At 42.0% G+C, this 26314-nt stretch overlaps 1 long non-coding RNA gene across 3 annotated transcripts in view; it reads right to left on the bottom strand.

The window, feature by feature from the left end:
* Positions 1-1856: 1856 nt before the first annotated feature.
* The window catches only part of LOC127364252 (uncharacterized), a 59305-nt gene continuing 34847 nt past the window's right edge, over positions 1857-26314 (bottom strand). For 2 of the 3 annotated variants that reach the window (XR_007884989.1, XR_007884988.1), the window contains 3 exons: positions 19462-19524; positions 4748-4785; positions 3521-4212 (listed from right to left, as the gene is read on the bottom strand). This is a non-coding gene — a long non-coding RNA (uncharacterized LOC127364252). Of the gene's footprint in view, positions 4213-4747; positions 4786-19461; positions 19525-26314 lie in introns of all 3 variants that reach the window. The other variant, XR_007884990.1, reaches the window with a different exon arrangement.

The raw sequence follows: 26314 nt of genomic DNA on the forward strand, positions 1-26314 counted from the left end.
GTAAAATTCGAACACTTTAACTACTTAGTATTTATGAGCTGTATATTTACAATTAATTGTTTATAATGTATTTGTAAGCTGATATAAGCACATTTATTTATATATACACACACACGTGTTTAAATATACACACTGAGCTCAGAGGTTCATTTCTGAGCTTAGGAATAGTAAAAAACATTTAACTCAAGGACCACTTACTGTACTAAATTTCCTCTGGAGCTTTCAGCTGCATCTGGTGGCCCTCAGCAGCCGATGGAGATTGCATAGTTGCCAGAGAGTGTTTATAAGTAAGTAGGCTACATATGAGTAAATAAAACAGATCAATACTATATATTCTCTATTTATATTAAAGCTGCAGCAGGTCATTCAGGGTCATTTATAAAAATAACTTTTTGTCATATTTACTGAAACTCACTATATCCTGACAGTAGTATATGAGGCAGATCATCTGTGAAAAAATCTGGTTTCTCTGGGTTTTGTTTTAGTCTTAATGGTATTAGCAAGATTCCGCTGGGCTGGAACGAAAACAACCAATCAGAGCTGAGAAAGATAGTTTAATTCACAGTTTCATTTATTTACTGATAAAGTTTCAGCAAATATTTACATTTAATTAAAAAAAAGTTATTTTTATAAAAATGACCTACTGCAGCTTTAAATATGAAGATATTGTTATCCTTTATTGTCACTCATTCATTATTTGTTTATACACCACTTGCAAATAATGTACAAAAAAAAAAAAACAACTTCTTAAAAATCCCATCAAAACATATATTAAGACACATACAAATAGTCTGCCTGGAACAATAACATGTTTTGCTGCTGGACACAAGATGTCTCCTACTTCACTGTAAAGTCCATTCTCAGTGGATGTGCACTGGTGGCTTCAAGTTTCTACATCACACTGTACAAGTTGATACTGGACCAGGACTGACTTCCTAACTATTTGTGATCATGCTGGTAGGCCCCGGCCCTTAAAATCAGATGTTCAATGAGCTCAGAGAAACTTTCCACTTTCAGCAGATGAATGTGAAAACATCCTTCTAGAGTCAAACTCTGCACAGACAGTATTCAGACAGCACACTGTGGGATCAAAAAGAAACACTGATTTTTGACTGGAGGGGGACTTTAAAAATGCTAAATTAGGAGATAATTATGACAATGAAATGTTAATTCCTTCACTATTCTGTATTGACATAATTGATAATAATATTGTCTTGTAGTACTGAGTCTTTGAAACAAATTCTGTTGTCACACTTCAACCTTACATGCATTCAGCTGGCTCATTAGTAGTAGTAGGTTTTCTGCTTTATTGTTAACATAAGTATGCAGACGAGTGTAATTCCTCTGTGTAGGCTACAGTGGCTGCTGACTAACATACATTACCTCCTACCCAACATGTGGATGGTTTGTTCAGTATGAATGTTTGATCCCACCAGCATGTTCCACTGATTTGTGAACAATAATCAAAGATCTAAAGCAGGCCTTTGATCCTACATTCATAGCCTTTAGAGCCCTGACAGCAGCCAGTCCCATACCAGCCCCAATCTGGGACAAAATCAAACTCATGTCATGACAGCTTGAATAAAAACTGTTGAATTGTCTCAAATCTTTTATTGTGTATTACCATCTGGTATGCAGTCTTCTGTCATTACCTTATTATAATGTATGTATAAATATTTAGAAATTTAGACACATTATTCATGACTGAGCAGATGATTCTTATGGTCTTATCTGTTTTATTCAAAGGAAGGCACCTACGAATGCTAAATGCTAGCAGGGTCTGCTCAGCTATGGGAAGAAAAATCTCACTCTGTATTCATACAAACAAGAGAAAAGAAAAACAAACATAAATCGACTTCTTTCTTAGAATTAGTTTTATTCCACAGGCGTTTTCTGAGGGGAAAATCATGAAATTTCCAACAATTACATCATTTACCAGGAACAAATATTTATATTGCACAGTTCGGGAAGAGGAGGCAGAGGTGACAGTCAGCCAGAAACATCATTAGGATGAGACAGAGTTACTATCAGCGGAGATTTTGACAGTGGGATGTAATATTCATTCATATATGTTCTATCAATGAGTGAATTGAGCTGAAATTGATCTAAAAAAGCTTTACTCATCATAATTATACACATTCATTCATTCATTCTATTTCAGTAGTTTTTGTGTATTTATGTATTGTAAATATATTTCCAGATATACTGTTTTCTCTCTGATGGGAATATTTATCTGTACTCGTTTATTTACACTATTTCTTCACTATTGTATGTTGTGTGGACATTGTGTTAATTAGATTGCGAAAACCATGTGCCTTAAAGTTTTCTGAAGGCTTTTTAATTTCCTTACTTACGATTAACTACCAAACTCAAATAACTTTAGCAGGAAAAAACTCACCTACAGCTACACACAGGACACGTTAATGAGAACTAATGTAATCCTCATGCCAGTGCTTATTTGATTCCTTGGACCAGAGACCAGAGAAATTGAAACACTTGGAGAGATGGGAAATCAAAAGTGCTGGTGCATATAACAAAAGCTATAGAATGTCTGACAACAGCTTTATAATGCAATTAGTCATGGCTAACCAGAAAGCATGTAATCCAGTTAGAACAGCTATTGCCAGGAGGACTTTTATTTTGAAAATGCACAAATGAAATCACTGCAGTGTCATCAAGTATCAGTCAGTAACATGACCTCCTAGTTAGACGTGACTTAAAAAATGAACTCGTTTGATGGTGTTGCTCGATATGTGGAGCTTTAACGCGGCAGTCTCCGAGGTGCTATGAATGTTTTATAGAGCGGAGTTCATGCAAAGTGTTGCTGGTGGATGATGGGAGCAGATAGGACGCGCAGCCAGCGGTGGCCTGGGCTGAGCTCTGTGCTTTGTTCCCGGATCGCGGGGTTAATGGTTTTCCGTACTGGGTGGTGAGGGAGGAGCGGTGCAGGTTTTTCAAGCATTCTGTGTCGGAAAATTAGGATGCAGCCTCTGTTGTCAGAGCCGGGGAGCTGTCTGCCACTTTCCCAGCAGCCCCTGGGCCGGTGACAGGGAGATGGATGATATCTGCAGCCTGGCCGCACTGCTCCCCCAACGCACACAAACACACACACACACACACACACACACACACACACACACACACACACACACGCACACGCAGTCTGTCTCTAGTTCTCTCTCTCACACACACAAATAGAGCAAAACAAAAGCACACCTACACACACTCTTTTTCCTCCCTTTCTTACCCTCTCCTCGTATTCTCTTTTCCTCTGACACACACACACACACACACACAAACACACAAAGATACACACTTACAGAGCGTATGAGTATTTGTCTAATACACCTCTCTCTTTGTTGCCTTTGGCAACAAAACCAATATCCTACATATCAAGGGGAATGAAAACCTCTCAAGTGAAAACAATGAAAATGTTTTGAGGCGAAGCTGCAGGATTCCTTCATTGTTTGCTTACATGGAATAAAACATTACATTTCTAAATAACCAAGCACAGAACACATTCGACATTTATTGACATTTATTGAAATCACTCTATTTACAGTATGGAATAGATATTGTAAAGACTACTATTATTACATTTTCTGTCACATAAAATACAGGAAACTATTATTTGTGAATGAATGCATTTTGGAAACGTACAGCAAGTCAAATATTTTATCAACAGAGAAAACTGCACGACCCCAAATACTACGGCATCTCAGCTAGCATAACTCAGCAGATAGCGTTACTTATCTGAATTCAAGAAAACACACACTTACTGTCCTTCACTGTAGATATGGCATTGGGAGGGAGGCTGGACTTGAACCTGAGAATATGTGTGTGTGTGTGTGTGTGTGTGTGTGTGTGTGTGTGTGCATTACAGCAGTGTAAAGTGTACGAGTGTATGCATGTGTGTGGGTGTTACGTCCTTAAAAGAAGTCCATCCCTCTCTCCTCCTCTCTCTCTCATTGTCCTTACCTGCTATCCCGCTCTCCGCCACGCTGCTGATGTTCCCGCAGTCGGGACCGAATCCAGCAGCCGTGTCACCTGAGCAACAGCCGCCGCATACTAATGAGGAGCCGAGGGGAGGGGGGGCTTGACTCTGCTCTGCGCTGGCAGGAAACGCCCCCCCCTCCGCTTCTTCAACCCCACCAAGCCCCACCACCACCACCACCACCACCTCTTTTCTTCTTCCTCTTCCTCCTCATCACCCTGGAAGAACAAGAGAGAATGGGGGGCTGTAAAAGGCGAAGGATTGTAGAAAACCAAGGAGAGGAGAGAAGGGACAAATAAGGTGAGAGTGGAGCTGGAGCGGTGGAGAGGAAGAGGAGGAGGAGTAGGAGGAGGAGGAAGGGGAGATGGTGAGATGAGAGGAGAGAGAGAGAGAGAGAGGGAGGGTGGAGAGAAAAGGAGAAAGAGGCCTGCTAGGGAGCGGGGTGTTAAGGGAAACATCCATCACTGTTTTAAGTGACTGCAGTGGGACGGAGCTGAGTAAAAGGTCGTCTGGTCTCTTTCTGTGCACTGTGGGCACCTGGGCAGAGCTGAGCGGCTTCCAAATGACTCCAGGCTAATTATCTCGCGCAGGCCGTCTGTTACGGCAGTCTGACACTTTTACTGACTCACTCCACTACTGCAAGTGTGCGAGGAAAACACCCAACCACCATCCTCCACTCTAGTCTGCTAACAAAATGGATCAGACAGAACAACACTTTGTTTTGTTGCAAATTCAAGTTGCGTTTTGTCTTACCTTGGAGCGCGGAGGAACACAGACAATTGCCACGGCTCCTAGACAAGAAGAGATAATGATAGCAATTTAGAATGAGTGTGGTAAAATAGAAGATGCAGGAGGGTTGATCATGTTCCCTGTCTTTACAAGGATGGGAAACCCCTTCAGGAAAGCTTAGAAGTAAATGCAAAATTCAGCAGAATCTATCTCTGCAACGTCAGCTCTTTAGTGGTATCAAAGACCATCTCTACAAAATCAGTTATCCAAGTGTCCACCTGCCCAGGGGCTCAACGGATGCACTTGAGGACACAGTAGGAATTTGTGGTCATGACCTGTTTCAGGGACACAAAGCAAACCAGCAGAATGTGACTAGGCTAGCTGAACGTGTGTGTATGTCTAAAAGTACGTGCGTGTGTTCCTGCCAGTTACAATGACAAGTTTTATTTCTAACCACAAGTCAACAAATTTTAATCTTTAGTTAATAAAATAACTGACTGCAGCACTAATGTCAGCGTACAAAAGGAAGCGAGAGGCTTACAGTGTAAACTCTGGTTTGGCTTCTCTGCCAAAGTTACAACAGTTCAGCTGTCTGGTGACCAAGGGGTTAAAAGCTTTGCCTGTGGCGACAATGCTAGGCCAGCTATAGGTCACATTCAAGTCCCAGCCACTGGATAGCCAACCTGCAAGACACAGCATAATTATCCCAGCCAGTTACAGTTCAATAACTCCATCAAGCTGCTAGCCAGATACCAGGTTTCCCTGGCAACGCCTCCGAAGTGAATCACAGATCAGAGAGAGAAGGGGAGATAAGACTGGACCCGTGGAGGGAGCAAGGAGGACCGAGGGGGAAAACACCCTCAAATACTGTGGACCTTTGGACAATACGAACACAAATGTGCAACGCCGACATGCACACACACACACACACACACACACACTCACACACACACACACACACCACAAACCAGGTCTGAGAGCATTCCAGTTGGCTGCGCTGAGACCTCTGGCCTGCCAGGCCGTCAGTCTGTTCCCTTTGAGCTTTGTTGTTTGGTTTTCAATCATCAGCCCACTTTCCAGACTCCTGCTCTGCACCCACAGGCCCACAGTAAAAAAATTCTCGGGTCTCAGCGCAGCTCGACTGTCCTTTCAACAGACACCCCCACCTCCCTCAGCACTTACTGTAATCTAAAAAAGTTAATGGAGTTTATCTCTCATCCCTGTCGCCCAGAGAATAATAGAGAAACTTTTGTGCTTTCGATGCACAGGGATAATTATATTACGAGTGGCACTACGATTTATACCCGTGATTGAATTAAAAACAAAATTGAATTGGCTTTAGTGCAGATTTTAAAGGGGGGGGGGTCGGCTTCGTGAATAAAATGTGTGTCTGCACGGGTGCATGTGTGTGGTGTCAGGCACACTTTCTGTGTGTGTTCAGGTGACTGTCTGGCCTCCTGCCGCAGTGTCTGGAAACTCAGACGTCCCCCACCCCTGCCCCCCTCCATTCCACGCTGCTCCACTATCAGGCATACCTGACGCCCCCCCCCTCCACCACTACCAGCACCACCTGCACCTCCTCCCCCACCACTGCGATAAGAGATCCACTGAACACTAAGCTGCTTCACTAGACAACACAACCTGACAATCAATACAAAAAAAATAAATAAATAAATAAAAAACAAGCCCTCTAATTCACTAAATCCATCTGATTTCCATGTCAGCTCGAGCCCAAATCCAAACGCGGGGGATAAATGTTAATCTGTCCTTATTACTTTTATCGGCGAGCGATGTGGCGGCGCAGTGTGTTACATGACCACCTCTGAACAATGGAGTGTAATCTCTCGCACACACTCGGGTCCATCAGCTGGAGCCTTTGGTTTATCTACACCTATTCAAGGTCTGAATCAATCTTTCCTGCAGGAACTTCAAGACTAGCTGAGTATAGAAACCACGGCGTGAATGCTGTTAATTAAGGACAAGTCACGATGAGAGAATATTACATCATATTATATTATTTATTTTGATGAGGCGCTGCCTTAGTAACAAAATGAAGCAGAAGCTGAATTTGTGCTTCTTGATCGGTTTCACCAAAGCAGATTTGAACATCTCATTTTCAGTCATTTCGTCTGTCTATATTATCACTGATTTGTAATTTTCATTTGAGTAAAATAATTTGATTGGCTCTGTGTAAACACAGTACATGAGTGCTTTTAGGAAGAACAAAACAAGCTAATATTGCGCTGGGCTGTGAAGTAATTTGACCTTGACAACAACTTCCACATTTGCTATGACTGTATCTTATATCAAAATTAAATAGATTTCATAAAATTTGAATTTTCCTATAACAAGCAAAATTACAAACACTGCTACTTTAAACAAAACCATTATTATGTCAATTATATTCACATTTCATTCACTTCAGTAATTCATAGCTGACTGGCCTCAATAAGATAAAGCAGGTTTCTCATTCTGTATTCCCTCTAAAAACAGGAATAGATCAACTTAGTATGAAAGCACACATAAAAGTTCACCTCAGCATCAACATGTTTCATGTCTCAAAAAGGTCAAACACACAAAAGGGAATTAATTTGCCTTTTTTTTTCAAAGTCAGTAAAATAGCAGCTTTTACAGAAAAGGCTTTAGCAGACTGTCCCCTGGAGGAGATTTCCTTTTCCCCTGTTGTGTCAGATGCGGTGTAATGTTTAGATGGCACAAAAGAGATCTACTTAGCAGTTGCTCACTCAGAACTAGTTTGACTTTGAACAAAGTTTGTATTCCCCATGCTGTGGAGTTACAAACTAGCCGGGAGCTGATTTTTACGGGGTGATATTTATTGGATCCTTGGCGGATTGCTCTGAGCATGCTGCTTTGTTACTGTTGGGGGAGCGGTGAGGATTTCATCAGTGGGCTCGGGTGCTGCCAGACTTTGCTGCGTGTCAGACAGACCCTAATAAAACTGTCTGGCTGTTTTGTGGGCACCAGCTCCGCTCTGGCTGTGCTGCGTCTGACTGCTCAGCACTTGTCGCACTGTGCCTGGCTGTTTTGTATTCATGGGGCATGGCACTCCTTCAGCTGTTGCTGGGGGCTCTGTGGCATAGGCACAGACTGATTAGTTGGCATCGGCATTGTTCACTATGAAACCAAATGGGGAGACGGGGAGAAAAAAAAACATAATTAGGGAGAGAGGGAGACTGGAGACTGGGAGAGAGATGGAGAGGAGGGTATTAGAGAGAAAATCAATTGTTTTGAACTGCATTCCTAATATGGGTAATTTAGCAGAAATTAGGTTTTCAGAAAAGCATGCTGCCTTGGGAAAAATTGAAAGTTTAAAAACCAGGTCAAGCTGTAATTGTGAATGAAGTCACACCTTTGAATAGCATAAAGGAAAAGAACTATTTTTTTTAGCAGGCCTAATTTATTGTAATTGCACTTCTATAGTCGTGTTCATAAGAGACCAGTCCAATATTTCCATTTTCTATTCAGTGTTCAATCTTGTCTTTTTGTCAGCCTGTCTTGCTGAATTAAAATGTCTGTGCTAGTCTCCCTACACCTCCACTGTAAATATCGATTTAGACCATTAACCAATTTGGTTATGAGACTTCACCACAATGGCAAATTTAAACACAAACTATCAAATCAAGAAAACAACAACATTTCTGCAGAACTGATTATAACATTTTAAAAGTGTGCTTATTGATTTTTATTTAACATATGGTAAGACTATAATTTTAACACTGTCAGCAACTTAATGCATAGAGGCAGTGTGTCTACTGTCATTCACTGACAATTTAAATACATTATTTTTTATCATAAACGTAATGTATGTGACATTTTTAACCATTTCAGTCTATATTAAAAATGTATTTGTTTAGAAAACAAATAATTGTTCTGTGATTGTGATAACAAAAAAATCTACATTTGGCTTTTGTTGCAGGGGATTTATTAGATATGTAAATTAATGGGTATTAACTTTGGAACTTGCTTTTTTAAATGACTCGTTTTTTTATTTTTTAGAACGATCCAATATTTGAACACTTTTGGATAGCTGGCTGAATAACGGAAATTCCACAATGTTTCTGTGTATAAAAAGAGAAACGAAGAGGAAATAAATGAGATTGCTGCTGACAGAGGATTAAGTTAGCGGACTGCTAAAAACAAAACTATAAAAGGTGTGTATTAGAGCCTTTAGTTTTACAAAGTGACAGCGGCAGATGTGGCATTCGTCTAAGACTGCTCCTGAATGAAGCTGGACTGATCAAATTCGGAGCGACTGCCTGGTAATGGAGGATCACATATATTTGGCTGGGTCTCTGCGATACTGTGCTGTGGTGGTGACAGGGGTTAATCAACACAAGTCTGGGGTGTGGTGGTTTGGAGTGGTTGCTGTCCTGCCATTTCTAATCAGATCATGTATTCAAACAAAGATGCTGACACAAAAAGAGATTAAAATGTCGGTCGACAGCACGGTGCGGCGTAGACCTGTGTTTCGGTTTTATAGCGATGACACTGCAGCCATCATGAAATTCTTGAAGAAATGTTCTGTTTTGGGCAGTAACAAACATGCACATTCCTACATATACAGTTCCATCAGGGCTACAGTTTACTTCATTTATAAATGATGTGACGTAGGAGCCGATCGAACAACAATCCGACAAACATTTGCTCTTTATTCCTTTCATGTTCAACTCCTCTCTCTATGTCGTCCCTACCATATATATAATTCTAACAGTAAATTAGTTGGTGCTTCATTCCAACTCCACCCTTGGAACATTCGGTAGAAAGTCGATTGTGCCCTCCGCCCGCGTCCCAAGAGCCTAACCCGTGATTTTTTATCAAGAGAGCTCACAAGTTAGGGTCTCAGGGAGCAGGTGAAGTACGACAGAGTCTACTGAGGAGCCGCAGTCAGCTGCAGGGCACTGAGTGGCACTGACACCTTTCCCTCTCTCTCTCCCTCACACACACACACACACACACACACACACACACACACACACACACACACACACACACACACACACACACACACACTCTGTCTCATCCTCAGTTAAAAGTAGCCAATTTTTGCCCAAAGGCACCCACACAAACTATCTGTCTTTTATGAGGCATGGGCTGCAAAAAAAAAAAAAAAAAGGGCCCCGGACAGAGAAAAATGATCCCATGTTCCTCCTTTCCTCCACTGCAGATAACTTATTTTGTTCAGAAGGCTCAGCTTGATTCCTGTGCGCACAAAGACATGCAAAGGTAGAAACATTTTCAGACAAATGCTTAAACGCATTAAATGCAAAAAGACATGAGACAACAACAGCGACTACAAAAGAGAACAGACATGACAAAGGAAGACAAAGAGGTACGTTTTTTGACAAATTATCTTCATCGCAGCACCCAGACAGAAGCAGAGGCTCAGACAAACAGACAAGCTTGCAATGCCTGCTCTGTGCTAACTAGCCTTTGTGCTGGAAAAGGAAAAGCCCCCCAGCCAAGCAGCCAGACTCGCCTCTTTGTCCTAAAGAGCGTTGGCTGATCATCAGTCTACATTTCTCTCTTCCAGGATGGCTGGACCCGGACCCGTCCGCTGGACCGTCCGTCCGTTTGCGCTGACTGATGCAGAGACGCCACCTTAGCAGCCTCAGCCTTTGGTTTGCCACGAGAGGGGAAAGCACGATAATGTTTGCTCAGATATCAAGTAAAAAGCACACAGAGCTTCGAGGCTTCTGCTCTGTGGCTGCTCAGCGTTGATGAGAACACAGGTAGAACTCCACACTGACTGCAACACCCTCGACGCCAGACCCTACCACCTACCCGCCGAACTCTGCCGCCATGGCGGCAAGCTTGGCACGCAATAAGTTGTCAGTGTCAAAAGCAACAAGCTTCAGTCAGACATAAAACAGCTTCTATGAAACAAAAAAAAAAAAAAAACAAAAAGCTTCAGGCACAGTTGGAACCAAATAATCCAGACATTAATTGCCATAAAATGCCAAACTGCAGTGAATATTAACAAAGTAATATTGAAAACATTTCCATGTTTTTTGCCTGTCATGTACCCAAACACACCACTGACTGCCCCCACCCCCTCCACCCCCCTGCCCCCCATCCTGCCACCCACCTCACAACTCCTCCCCCTCAGACTGAAAAAAAAAAAAAAAAAAAAAAAAAAATCGGATAGATGTCTCTGACTGTCTCCTTCTCTCTGGGGAACGCCAGGCAAAGTGGAGGCTTCCGGAAATGAATGCTCCGCGCCACCCGACGCGTTGCCTCGCATGCTCACTCTTCTGTCTGCCACCAACTACGCCTTTTGTTATCCGCCTCTGAGCTGAGGATGAGGAAGAACAGAGGGAAAAAAGGGCAGCGGTAGAAGAGAAAAAAGGGGGTGAAAGAAAGAGATGGAGAGGTGGGGGGTGGGTAGGGGGGTGAAGCCGAGGAGTCTGCGGGAAGCTGCAGCCAGACGCAGGTCAGTGAGGTGGGACGCCTGTTCTCCCGCCTCACCCTCCCCCCCACCTCCAACCCCCAGTGCAGAGCATTGCTCCATCCCAGCGCTTGCATTGTCAGCTCCATCTCAGCATCTTAACCCCCCCCCAACCACCACCACAACCACCACCACAACCACCACTCCTCCTCCTCCACCTCCTCTTCCTCATCCTGGTCCAGCCACTGGGACATCAGCCATGTCGTGACACTGTCATCTACACCCTCTACTTTTATTTTTCCACCTCTCCCTCCTTCCTCTATCGTCACAGGTCCGACACGATGGGGCAGCCATCACTGGGAAAAAAAAGTCAAAAACATTCGCTTCCACCAGCCGCCGCTGCTGCCGCCGCAACCCGGTGCCTTTCACTCAGCCACCCCTCCTCCCCCATTTGACCCTTCCACCCCCCAAAGCCCTGCCTCTCCAGCATCTACTGCCCTCTACTACTATCTCCACACCCCCAACCCCCACTCATCCCCTCCCATCACACCAGGTCTGTACCTGTCTGCTTGTCTCGCTTGTCTGTTACTCCCTGTCTGCAGCTGCTTGCCCAAAGTGAGATACTGCAGCAGGAGTCTGCAGCGACAGCCCTCGCTCTTTCTCTCCCTCTCTCTCTCTCTCTCACACCCTCCATCCAGCCTTTGCTGGTGAACACGTTCCTCCCTGTGCTGATCAATTTCTTCTCTTTTCCAGCGGCGCACAGACACACACACACACACACACACACACACACACACTCTGCAGCGAACTGGTTGGCCATGGAGGAGGATGCACTGTAGCGATTCAACTGTCTTGTAACATGGAGTATAACATAAATGCAGCTTGCACACTAACATGCAAACACATACACAAACACTAATGAACAGATAAAGCCTGTGATACAAAAACTGAGTGCAAACAGTCATCTGAGACAGATGACACACACACACGGACAGAGCAGGCAGCGCATGCACAGGCGACAGCAAACAAACTAACACATCCCCTCGAAAAACAGAGATATCCAACCCGGCTTGAATGGACACTACGGCAACTATGCTCAGCTAACACACACACAAACTGCCACACAGACAGCGATGTGGTCAGTGCGAGCATTAAACACAAACAGTCACTGTCACAATATTGTGACCGAGGGTTGCAAGCAGCAGCGTAATGCACACGACTGTTTGAGTCAGAGGGAAAAGCAACGGCTAGTATTATCAGTTCCTCCATCACTGCAAAGTGCTCCCTTATTTTCTGTATGTTAGGAATTGCATTTTTTATTTTATTTTATGGCTCCAAAAGTGCATATAAAGGGTCTTCTTCTACACGTAAACACATGTGTCTCTCTACTAGCTGAGCACACTGAAGGCCTTCACATACAGAGATCATGTCACCATACTATGGAATACTTATATATACTCATACACACATACAGCTATTAAATATAAAATGCACTGAACTGTTTAAATTTGTATTCCGGGGATTTGCAGGATCACAAATAACAATGGGTCATTTCAAAGTTAATTTACTTTTCAGGGCTATATTTTCTCTTCTTGTCAACTAAACATACGTCTCCAGCAAGAATACCTGCTAACAACTGCTTCAATAATGGACACAGCAACAGAGACTGTAAATGTGATGTATTTTTGTGGTAGGTAATATTTCATATAATGGATACTATGGAAAAAAGAAGACATTTTTCAGATTCTCCTTCTGTCTGAATGAGATCTGGCCTTGACAGCTTGTTCTAATCTCAGAGCTTAATCACCTTCAACACCGTGGATAAATTAGGGTTATGACCCTGTGTGACATAGAAGGGGCAGGGAGAGAGATCTGCAAATGTTATCATTGATTGATTATGCCCTTTAATTCAAATGGAAAACAGCAGCTTTTAACTCTGCAACACAGAAAAAGGCTGGATTGGAAAATGTCACTTCATCAAAGATGGCAAATGCGGCGGTACCTTTCCATCCTCCAGAAGCATACCGAAGCAGTGCAAGCCAAATGCCGGCCGAAGAGGTGCAGAAGTAAACCCTGCAGCCAATGTCAAAACCGTGGCCAGGTTGAAGTCTATGGGGGATGGTGGGTCTTCGCAGATTGGCTTGGGGATGGCAGTGTAACGCAGAGACGGGGGGTTGGGAGTTTGCTGTATGCTAAATCCAGCGGGGCCAGCAGGCGGCCATATAGGTGATCAATCAGCTCCATTACAGCCGTGTCACTGCAGAGTCTGGAGCTGTCGCCGCATCCCGCCCATCACCCCTCCACATACACACACAAACGTTTCTTGCTTCGATTCCAGTCTAGACGGGACATATAACCTATTGGCGGATTGAAATTGGTCCACAAGAGCCAAACGGCGAAACAGCAGATACACGGTCCGGTCGCTGTTACGTACAAATGACATATTTTCAGAGAAGCGTTGGGAATCAGGGCACGTAGGTATCTTATTAGGGTGGGATTTGTCATCGATCTGAGACTACAGAACCGAGTTGTTGTGACAGAGTTGAAGCAGATTCTAATTTACTTGCTTTTGAATTGTACCAAGACAGAGCTTTTCAAAGCGCCCAAAAATAGGACCGGCTCCATTGTGATTGGTAAGTAGCACGCACAATGAGCCAAGAGACATTATGCAGCAGACACTTGCAATGACACCGTTCGTTTTTCTACAATAAGCTCAAAATATCTCCACGCAGCCTGGAGATGGATATCTGTGCCACAGATGCCAGGCAAGCATCAGACAGGTATCCAAACAATGGACTTATCTCAGTCAGTGCAAACAGCACAGAATGGGAACATGGAGCAGCAGAGGTAGGAGGGGTAAAGGAGGAGAGCGGAGGAGGATGGGGGGTGGGAGGGGGAGGGGAGCAGGAGGCAGGGAATATGTGATGCACAGCGCCTTGCCAGCCAGCCAGCCAGCCAGCCAGCCAGCCAGCCAGCCAGCCAGCAGGACATTAATGACGATCATGTCTTGTCACACTAGCTGTCGGGCCAGTCAGCAGATCCTGCCCTTGTCCCTGCCCTTCTCCAATCAATGCCATTGATCTGTCCCAGGGGTCAAGGGGCAAGAGCGTATCAATAGGGGGAGAGTGGCTGATGCAGCAGGCAGAGAGGGGCTGACTCCAGACAGATCAATGACACCCCCCGTCTGCCATCGGTGTGTTATGATTATTCATTTGCCATTAACCCGACCACATTAAGGGAATATGTTTCCTTGGGAGAAAATAGTGCTCGAGGCTGCTCGCTTTTATAGGGAAGTGAGATTTTATGAGTTGGGGAGGTAAAGCACCAGTCTGGCCAGAACTGACAGTGTTCTGGTCTCAGACGATTTGTTACTAAGGTCTCCACCCGTCTGTGACGTCAAGAAAAAGAAGCCAATCACCGCTCATAGAGCGGTTACAGACGTAAGCGGCAATTGGCTGATTTTACAAGTATGTTGTGTCTTGAGTGTCACTCTCTGTGATAGATTTGGATGGCTCTCAAACACCTGAGGAAGAGAAAGTATCACAAAGTATATTACCCTTGTGTGCTGGGTTAATTCCTATGTATATACGGTTTCCCAGATCCCCAAGCAAAAAAGCAGAAGTGTAATCTGCAATGTGATCCCCCTGTATGTACCAGATCCACTCCACTTACAATGATATACACGTACTTTGGGGACAGCGTGTTTTTACTTTTATAACTCTGTGAGATTTATCTTCAGCTGGAGCTATAACGAGCTCTGAATCTTTTCCATATCTTTTTTCAGTTTAGCTGTACACACAATAGGAGACAGTCAACTTTCTTGCCTTAGTAGTAAGAGACAGCAGTCAATAAGTTTCAAGGCTGACTAATGCATATTGAACTGGCCAAGGATGAAGAAAAGACATTTAAAATGAAAAAATGTGTACACAGCTTTGTATTTTTAAGGATAGTTTTCTTGTTTTCTAGTTGCTGTTTGTCCAGAAAACACTGAGTTTGGGTTTATGCTTGCCTGCCTTTGTTGTTGCTTGTTAATAGAATTTGGTGTAAAGGTGACACTGAGTCATTGCCAGCACTTTCTGCTGTACATAATTTGGACTGCAGCATACCAAATTCAATAAAGAGAATCTTTATTTTATTAATTCTTAAAGTCAGCTGAAGAACCTTGAGACTTCTAGCCAACTGACTTCTCAAAGGGGCTGTTACAGCAGTGGAGACCGAAAAAAAAAAAAAAAAAAATCAGCGGCTTGAACCGCCCCTATCTAATCCCATAATTTATTTGTTCAACCATCCCATAAATGAAGGCCCAGCTGGAACCAATGACTTTTAGCTGTGCTGCTGGGGCAGCTGGACAGGGGAGTGCTGAGGCAGCATGATTCTCAGCAGCGACACTTTCCTCTACACATCTGGAAGAACCATTGAGGTTCAGAGGTGAGGAAAGATGAGAAAATCACAGTTCTTAAAATAAACTTTAGCAAGGCACATCTTGACTCTCCATGCCCTGTTAAATTTGTGAGGGCTAACAAAGAGGAAGGCTCTTCGTTTTGGCTAAACTGTAAAATGAGGTATGTATTTCTGATTAAATAAAGCAGGCACATGAGTTCCTGCCTACATTAGTCCTTCATTTGAAGCTGACTAGCATGATATTCCCTCTGTGACACACTGCACATCGTCTGCTTTTCAGCAGTTATTTGGACCATTTTTCACGTGAGTGGGTCAGAGCAGCGGTGATATGAACCCTGCTGATGTTTGGTTGAATGAGGAAGTGTGACCTTCCTAGCACTGGGGACGCAAAATACGCAATAAAAGGAGTTCTTGGGTTTCCTGGGATTTACCAGGATCATATTCCCTCACAGAAACCTGTTTGATGACAATGACTCTGTTGGCGATGTGAGGCTGAGCAGGATCATTGGGCTTCAATGGAGGTGTTAGTATCACTCTGGATTTAATTACTGATGATCTAAAAATAGCCATTTCCAATTAATCCCATTCAATATCTGCACTGAAACAAGTAAGGGGTTTTCCAGGACTTGTCCAAGACGATTTCAGGAATTGAACCTTTGTGAATTAAAAAAACCTCACAAGACGGCCTGTTAAACTAGTCCCTTGCTGTACAGCTTTGGGAGCATGGTTTACATTTCTCTTCTCTATTACTGTAAAATGAATAGCCTCATTTGGTTATTATCAATCTTATAATAAATCTAACGAATACACAATCCTTTAGCCAAAGGTAATCTTAAAAAATATAAAGAGAAAATATATATAAATATATCACTGTAAATGAGTACGTGTTTGATTTAAAATTTCAAAGTACAACAACAGTTCAGAAGAAACTCTGAGCATCAAACACCATGAAAAAAGATGCTATCTCAACCACTTGAAACCAAAGAGCTAATTGGATAAATGACAAAGGTTGCAGAAAGGTGGTCCACTCAGCCCTGGCCCTAAACACAGCAAAGCAGTGTCATCCATCAAACTGAAAAAAACACTGTCAAGATGATAAAGAACTACAGCACAAATTACAACAAGGCTCCCTACTCAAGCTGCATTTCAAATCAAGTCATCCTGAAGAGTAACAAACTGTGGTAAATCTTTAGCTGATCTGCTAGGCCATTTTTCTCCTCTGTGGTGCTTTGGAGTCATTTTACAAGCCGTGGCTTAGCGCCAGACACAGATGAAGTCAGACGCATTCAGCCTAGTGGACAAGTCTACAGTAAACAGAGACTTCAGTGTCGCCGAGGCAAGTTTCAACCTGAAACTAGACCTCATATCACAAATGCATCATTGTATGGAACTGCGGACAATATATCACAGGGCCCAGAAACAACTGTATAAACATTCAACTTTTCCCACGCTGGGAAACCTGGAATATTACTGAGGTCTACTGAGGCAGCATTGGGCAAACAGCTTTAAATACTGTTAGGTATGATAATCAAACCTCTCAATCCCTGAGAAATGTATCTAACCTTTGCCAGCTGCTGAAAAATATTAAAATGTAATGTGCAAATGGCAATGCTGTAAAACCACAGGGCATGGCAGTCACCGGGAAGAATCTGTTAAAAAGAACAAGTCAGATTTATTATGATTATTTTATTTCATACTTTGTGTTTATATCGAACCATCTGTGCATCATAATGTTTGGCACACGGTTCGCATGCAACTGATTCGGAAGACACCACGGCCCCACACTGACTAAACAGGCTGAGGTGTAATACCAGGCCGCAAAGATGGAGCAACAGTTTGAAAAGCGAAGCCATCGTTGTGTGAAATAGGTTCCACCACACAATTACACCTTAGTGAGAAAATGGCAATTCCAAATAAGTCAATAAATAAAGCATACTTAGAACATTTTAACACTCCATTTTTTTTTACATACTGAGTTTCACAGTAATAGCTACAACCGCAGCTGGAGATCAAAATGCCACTGTGTTGTGAGCAACAGTTTAACATGTCATTTGGCCTGTTTACTAGCATACAACTGCACATATTCCTGAGATTTGTCATTAACAGGACTTGATATATGGGAACTTAGAGACAAATAGGGGAAAACAACAGACTGCACGTTTATGTGTTCTGTGTGACACCATAATGCAATCGATGCGGTGCAGTTACTCCGACTAACCACAATACATTATGTCTAAAAATACAGCATGTCAAGCTAACGCTAATTGAAGGTTTTGAGCCGCAGCAGGCAGGCTGACCATGGCTAAAGGTCAACTATGAAATGAGAACCTCAAATGGGCAAAAATGACATATATATGAAGACAATTAGCACTACATAGAGGCATTATAACTGCAAGGACACTACTGGAAAATTCCATTCTGCGTGCTGCATTATAAGGAAAACCATTTTCTATATAGACTGATGTCATACGTGTACTCCAAGGAAAGCTAGAAGGTTGTACAGTTAACTCCCAGGGTGTAATTCTAAACCATACAACCTACTACCTCAACCCGGATGCACACATTTTCAACTAGGATTCCTCTTCTCTATTTGTTATGCAAAGTACCGTAAAACTTCTAATAATAGCCCGGGCGTTTATTTGCTTAAATCATTATTATTTGGGACAGACCTCTATTTTGGACAGGCGTTTAATTCCTTTATCACGAAACTAAACTGCTGCTTCTCTTGAGATTTTGTTCAGCAAATTCAACAAAAATCAAACAACTAACACGATGATTATGATTGCTTCAGAGGTTTTTTTCCTTCTCTCTTGTTTACCGTGTTACCGGTAAGTCCGAATGAATTAACATTATACTTTTTTGTTGATCGTTTTCGTAAAATATAGGGAATGATTGAATTGTGGAAAATCTATAACTGATCTAATGATGTGCAGCACGTACATATGGACATGAGTTTAAACATTTATATTTGTGTAGGAGATTTAAACAACTTAAAACTCGCTCAAGCGGGCGACCCGGTGGGTTTTGAGAGGGTTTATACATCGAGATAATTTCTATAAAATCCAGACCAGGCCTCTATTGGAGACCTGCGTTTATTTGTCAAAACGTGTAGCCACACCAGGCTTTTAAATGAGACCTGAGTCTATTAGGGACCCTGCTTTTATTGGAAGTTTTACGGTATACCAACCTCTAGCCGAAACTTCTCTTTGTCATACTTATCGAACACAAAGCCTCATCACCCTCATCATATTTCAGTTTTTAAGTCAATGAAGGCGTTTGCAACTAACAGGGAGGCAGATTGCTTGTTAGAGGATGTTGGATGTTAGAGGAAGATCATTTGTTTAATATGTACTGCCATGAGACTATTATTTATATTTTACACTTTACACTACACTCATATCACCAAACAGGTTATTCAAGCAAAAAGAAAAAAAAAAGGTTAAAAGACGACGTTCACACCACAATGACAAAGACCCACAGAGGCGAGCTTGTGCTGTCAGATTTGCCACAAGATCGGATCTACGGGTTTGTGCCAAATGGTTATGGCCAAAGTATCAAAGTAACTGAATAAATGACAAAAAATGTATCATAAAATCTGAGCACTGTACTCTCTGATGTGACAAAGAACTATGAAAGTGAATGTGAGTGGCGTGTCTCAGATGATGTGATTTAGAGAGAGATGCCAATCACACAACGTGACTTGACCTAAAAACTTCTTGCCTAGTGTGCTGAACGTCAGCTGACAGTGTAGGCGTTCTTCAGCGTTCATATAGAGCGTGAAAGAGACAGCGAGTCCAAAGTCTGGAGCAAAAGGGTTTTGAGTTCAGTTCAGCTGTCATTTAGAGAAACTGCAACAAGAGCCTTTGTTGAGATTCACCCCCAAAAAAATCAAAGTTCATCAAACAGATGGTGAAGGATTGTGATAACTTACCCTTCATGGAAGTGTCTTGCTCTGGGGGTTTCGCTGCCTGGGGTCAGATTTTAGTTCGCCTCTCTGAAAACAGGAAAAAGAAAGTTGTTTTTAAATACCACACAACGGTATGTAACTGCTGTTTTTACTGAATAGTTAGTGCTTTACAAAACACTAGCAACACTATCAGTAAACAGAATAAGAAACCAATGAGTAGTGTGATGGTGAGAAAGGAAAAAGAGGAGTATAACGTTACAAAACATGCCAGTAACTGTTCTGACTGATCAGATCCACACAGGGGGAAACAAACATTTAAACACAAATTGCCACATATTCTGAAGCTGCTGTTCCTCGGTTTGGGAGCGTCACATGCCTCAGCAGTTCCCAGATATGAAATTAAGTCCATAATAATAACAATCATAACTCTGTTGTGGACTCCTATCCCAAACTAGCCCGCAGAATTGCCATAGCAGTCCCTCTTCCTGGCCAGCAGCAATGTGGCTGTGGTGAGAGGTTAGCTCAACTTAGCCAAGACCGCAGATAGCAGACAGCAGAGCCTGAGAGGGATGCCAGTGTAATCAAGCATGCCACGGTCAGCTACCATTAACTGTGCCAGTGCCAGAGAGCCACAAACAACGGAATATTCCTACGGCCGCAGTGCGACAAAGGAAAGTCTAAAGTGAGAAGAGAGGGAAAATGCCACTTACCCACATTTCTACTATCCTGTCTGATTTATCATCTCTATTTTTCTCTATCCACGCTTTCTACTCGAGTGTGAGCAATGAGCCACGAGCGTTACAACCGTTGTTTTTTTGTTTTTTTTCTGGTAATGAGAGGAATGATGAAAAGACCGAGGGGCACTTCTAAACTGAGCCCACTGACAGTACGGGTTCAGTTCAGCGATGTGCTGTCCGCCATTTTCTCCGAAACAAACAAGAACAAAAGAAGAAAAAACTGGATAAAAACGATTAGCTGGCATCATTATTTAAAGTTTCCCCCTTTTCTCCCTCTGAGTGTCTTTCTCTCTCTCTCTCGCCTGGCACCATTACAAAACCTTGGCTCGGAAGATCACATGATTTCCTACCAGAAAGCCACAGCCTTCCCAGTAAGTATTCTGCTGACATTGTGAAGACATCTTTTGTCTAAATCAAATGTTAGCCGGCCTGCCTGCCTCCTCCCAAAATCTGGCACCTTCTGTGGGGGGGGGATTGCGCTGGTGGGGGCAGTGTAAAGGGTGGTGTTAGGAGTCATGGCAACCTCTACCTGGCAGGCTGCCCAGCACCCCAAGGTGGGGAGAAGTAGGGGCTAATATGGTATCGAGCAGGAATGCTTAGTGCCTTCCAAAGTCAACTCTATGGGCGTGCTGGTTGCTTAAGATTTCAGCTCGGTTGCCAGAATTTTTGACAGAGCAAATACAAAAGACTGGAAGCAAGACAAGCTAATGACAAACTTGTACTGTATCTGTATATATGTGGACTTGACTGTAATAAAGTTGACATGACACATTCTAAAGCACGTGAGCACTTTCAGCAAACACAAACAGTAGATCAGAGTCATTAAATATCAAGTCAACTGAATAACGTGGCTTTGTTGAAGGTACAAAAAAATGGGGTACCTTTAGTGGTGATTTTGGTTTTTTCCATACACTGCATTTAAATTCCTGTGTAATTCCTGCTTTCTTTGGTGAGTGAATAAATATGGCAGATTACAGATTATTTTAAAGTAGCTCTGAGTTACTTACTCTGAGTATGAGCCTCTCATGTATCAAGAGCAGACACATGTGTTTTCCCATGCTCCATACTGTATAGTTGAGCCAGAACAGTAGTCAAACACAATAAGGTGGTTTGTTGTAACAACACAAGCATATGTCATGGACCTGTAACTCACTGAAGAGCAAGGTATCCGCCAGAGACAAGATTAAAGTTCTGCCCCGAGAGCCTCTCATACACCGGCTCTCTCACTCAATTTAACACCAAACTGTTGAGCATCTGCCGCACTTACTGTTCGCACTCAACTCTGTTCGTGATTAATTAAGAAAATGCTCAGTTTGTGATTGGAGCAGGAGAACTATGACACAGGCTGTTTGATATTTGTTTTTCTTTTCTCAGTGTTTCACTAACTTAGAGTCTACACAGCAGAAATCTTTATGGTCACATTCAATCAAATCATAATTGTCGTTTTCATGGTTAATACTAGTATGATGATACTATATTATAATTATAAATATATATATGTATCACTTTAGGGCTGCACAATTAATGGAAATATTATGAAAATCGCAATATAGCCAAATCACAGAAAGTGCAATTTTTTGATAATGGCAAACTGTGTGACAAAACAGCATTATAATGAAGTACTGTAGAGCTGCAGAGATACTCTGGCCTACAAATCTAATTCTCCAGATGTAAAAACATGTTTTTTGGTACAGACCCCAACAGATGTCATATTCTCTTCAATTTAATAGTTTTTTCAGTGAAAATGAAAATTGTGATGCAAAAATGATCATTCCCACTATGAATCTTATCACAATCCTACTATTTATTATTAAATAATCCCAATGGTTTTTTTTTACCATATACCATCACACACATTACAACCGTTGAATGCACAAGAATCACCCAAGTGACTGAGAGGAGGATAGCACTGACGACACTGTGCATAGATCATATCTACAAAAACATACTGGATGTCAGTGCATGCAGTCACAAATGTAGACATATTTGTTATTTTTATTTGTTATATTTGTTATTTAGTGTATTATCTTACTCAGTGAGTAAGGATGTTATAAAGTAAGGTAAGAGTTGGTAGGTGCTGCTAGAAATGTCAATTCAGAACACGTTGTGTATGTGCTGACTCTGTGGTTGATTTAAAAAAAGAGCAGAGAAAACAAATATAAGTAATCAAGCGCAGAAACCATAGAACATTCTCTCTTACAACCAATGTTGTTGACCACAGACTGGTGTGTTGGCCAAGACGAGCAGATTAAGATCCCTTTTCCATGGTGGAGACTGGTATAAACAGGATTAGTACATCTTGGTAGTTAAACTGTTTTTCATGCCATGCACAATGCCATTAGTGCAAAGCTGGGTGGAGAGGAACAAAAAGTTTGGAGATGCATGCAAGTTACGTTGATTATATCATGTGCAGTCAACACCTCTCTGCTGCAAAATACCACACACACATCTGTGTTTCTCTGCACATCAAACTGATGGGTTACAACTTGTATTCCTATTTATTGTAAACCAGTGGGTGTAGGAAATAGTGACATCCTGGGGACACACTGACACTCTGCACCTCTTCAACAACATTTTTTTTTCCCAGGAGAAACCGCAATGTACTCTCCAACGATGAGCCATTTTCATCATGCTCCATGACTAGCACATCTTTTTATTAAATACAGGAGATGAGTTCTGACTGGCTGATAAGTTGATGATTAACCATCACACCCATGTTATACCAGCCTCTTTTGCATAGCACACTATATAAAAGTCCACTTAGACACATTCTCATTGTCTAAAGACACATGGCTAGTTAAAATAGAGCGCTTGGATCTGTCAACAAAATGGCCACGCAGCCCTCTGAGCTCCTCATCTGCTCCAGCCTACATTAAACAGACTCAGCTAAAACAGTTCCAAAACATTCTCCCACTGAGAGGGTCATTTCATATCCTGAAAGGCAGGAGGCCAGGGTCAAAGTTCAAATGAGAATGGGGGGCGGCGAGGGACTTCCCCTGGGGATATACCATTGCACACCAGACAGGGGTGGAAAAATCAGACAGACCACTCAACCTGGTAATATATAAGATGTGAAAAATCTATAGTCAGTGGGGGAGGGAGAGACAGAGGTGGACATGAAAAGCATATTGGGTTTGCACGGGTAGGAAAAAGCTAAAAAAAAGGTAGTCAATATCATATAAGTCTGCTGTGGTATTAAAACACTGCCCTGTTAATATACGCTAACAACAACATATATCCGCCTCCTCCACAATATATATCATTAATGGACAAAACCAACTAATCTTTTAATGTCCTCATGGCCAAAACCAAAACCAAAAGTGAGATATACGGTGAAAGAAAAATCAATGCACAGAAGTTCTTTGTAGACACTCTTTTTTAAAATGAAAATAAATACGTATAGGGATCCTGTAATATTAAGGAGTTGTTCACTTGACAATTGGCATTTAACACATTACACATTTTCTCATCTTTACCAAAACTCTGCATACTGGCAGCCAAAACTCTGAAGGAAGATAATTTGTGCTATTTTATTCTCCACAGGCACACAAGAGACAGGGTGTTATTTTTGGCTCAAAGCTCTTATCTCCATTAATTTAATGTTGCCTCAAGCCGTGACAGAAAAACAGTCAACAGGTTAATCCAGACAGAAGTTTATACAGTTCAGTTTAATGAGAGACATACCCATCCAGCCATTTCATAGTGTTTCAGTATGTGACTTGACTTGCCAAGGATAGAATAACACAATAAAAAACCCAAATGCTGAAATTTGACATTCTGCAAGGAATATTTTGGATAACTCTGTTTCCTGAGTTATTTTGCATATTGTGAATAAAAACACTGTAGACTATGATTGGCAATGAAAGAATGAGCTGAGGCTGCACACACAATTTACTTTGTTTCCCCTGTAGAGAGGCGTAGCCTTACTGTGCCCTTGTCTGGCCCCTCTTCCTCAGTGTTCAGCCACTTGCAAACAGGATTCACAAAGAAGAAGTATGACTTAAACGAATATGAACGACTATGACTTGTCGACATGAAGAGGTAGGTTGAACTTTAACCAAGAGAGTCAGAGAGTTGTTGCATGAGATACATTTTGTTGTAACATTAAAATTCTTTTTGGAAATCTATTTGTACATTTTGTTGTAACATTAAAATTCTTTTTGGAAATCTATTTGTGAGCCCAGTAATGCACACTGAGCAGCATCACAGGCATACAGCCATCTTCATGTAAACAGAATAAAATACAGCTTAACTGGGCGCAAAAGCCAAAATGAAAATTCAGTCATGAGAGCAGCTCCAGCAGCTCATTTTACACAATCAGAGCGATGCCTCTCATCATTCTAGCTTCAGAAGAGAGTTGTAGATGCTCACAAATATTGACTAAACTGTTTAGGATGACAGCAAAAATGGTTTGTGACTGCTAACCCACGGTGTAATGTTGCTTTAAAAGCTAAGAGAGCTTTACCGTGCAGCCAGCCGGGGCGATGACTTTGCCTGACCCACCTGTCTGTTGATCCTGCTGCCTAGCACCAGACTAAACACCAAGATTTTTACCAAGGCTTATTGGCTGCAGCTGACTAACCAACAGCCAATCAGTGCGCAGGGAGGGATGGATGGAGGGCAAAAATCTGACTGAGAATAGAAGGGAGAGAGAGAGAGAGAGAGAGAGAGAGAGAGAGAGGATGTGCAGAGACAACCAAACCTCATACAAACTCTGAACAAGAAATCACGCCAAGATGAAAAAATGTGCACCGACCACACACAAGTTATTATGTTGATGCTTTTTACACAAAAGAAATATTTTTCTATCACTGAGCACAAAGGGTGTCTCATATAGAAATGTTGAATCGAAAAAACACTTGCTGATAGAGATACAAGCAGTTTTTGCTGGGGTATCAAATGTTGATCCATAACATTAACAAAGTAAAAGGGCATCTGTTTCTGAATGGCACTGAATTGATAACCTGGCCTCAGACGAGGCTGCTATCAGACCGTGCTTTTACGGTCGCTACAAGGGATCAATACCTAATGAATTCCAAATGGCAGAGATTCAGAAACATAAATGTATCCTACACATGAGTGCATGAAGCAACCTCTACAGATCGATGATTATGACATTACACACAGCTAGAGGAATGCATCGTCTTAATTGACCTGAGCATTTTCAAATTAATTCAAACGACAATTAAAATGGATCTGGACTGTGTGGCACCTTCGTCCCGGAATATCGGAGAGCTTTTTATTGTGCGTTTGGCTCACCTCGTGACCTGGCCTTGTGTTTTAATTACCACTGTTTCCTATCAGGTAGCTCAGGCAACAAGACAAAAACAATGGAGAAATAAAAGGCTTAGTTTAGCATTTACATAGCGATGGAATTAACACTATACGGAGATAAGGTTAACATTGTCCTCAAATTAAATGTAATTAAAAAGTACACAACTGCTGTAGAAAAATGTCAAGGAACTAAAGATACTACAGAGAACAGCAATAAATCTGTCAACATTTAACATGTTTTTTCATGTGATAGTTACAACTGATTATGTGCAGTATTTTCATGGCTGAAAATAAAATAATCTGAGCCTGTTTTAAAAACATGGATGCCAAAACTGTCCCTGAAGGAACCACATATGTTAGTTTTAGTGTTTGTTTATTATAATTTGCAGTATTAACACCTAACAGACAGAGAGCTGAGAGAAAAGCTTCGAATGTATTCCTTTGTGGTATTTGGGTAAATTCTCTGATCATGTTGTGCTCATTAGAACTCATGTGGGTAGGTAGGTGCATGGTTCTGGTTTTAACATTTGCTGGTGTTCATGTGGTGTGCCATTAGAAGAGATGCTTGTGGAGATAACTGACAAATGCTCTTGACATTATCATGACTGAAATAAAAGCAACAACATTTAATCTGGAGGTTGAAGCAGAGCAGTGTATTACTGCTATTAGATCTTTTTAGATATATGACAGAATGATAAAGCAGGAGAGGATGCACAGCACATGCGGGTTAAAACTCAAGGGGCTCATAAACACAACTCATTCAAAACACTCAACACTGAAAGAGACATTCAGCCATTATTCCTTAAAAAAAGAAAAAACTATTATAATCACTTAAATGAGCTATCCTCAGCCACTGGTGGGCCTCA

The sequence above is a fragment of the Dicentrarchus labrax genome, unplaced genomic scaffold (genome assembly GCF_905237075.1).
Source record: "Dicentrarchus labrax unplaced genomic scaffold, dlabrax2021, whole genome shotgun sequence".
NCBI classification, from domain to species: Eukaryota; Metazoa; Chordata; class Actinopteri; family Moronidae; genus Dicentrarchus; species Dicentrarchus labrax.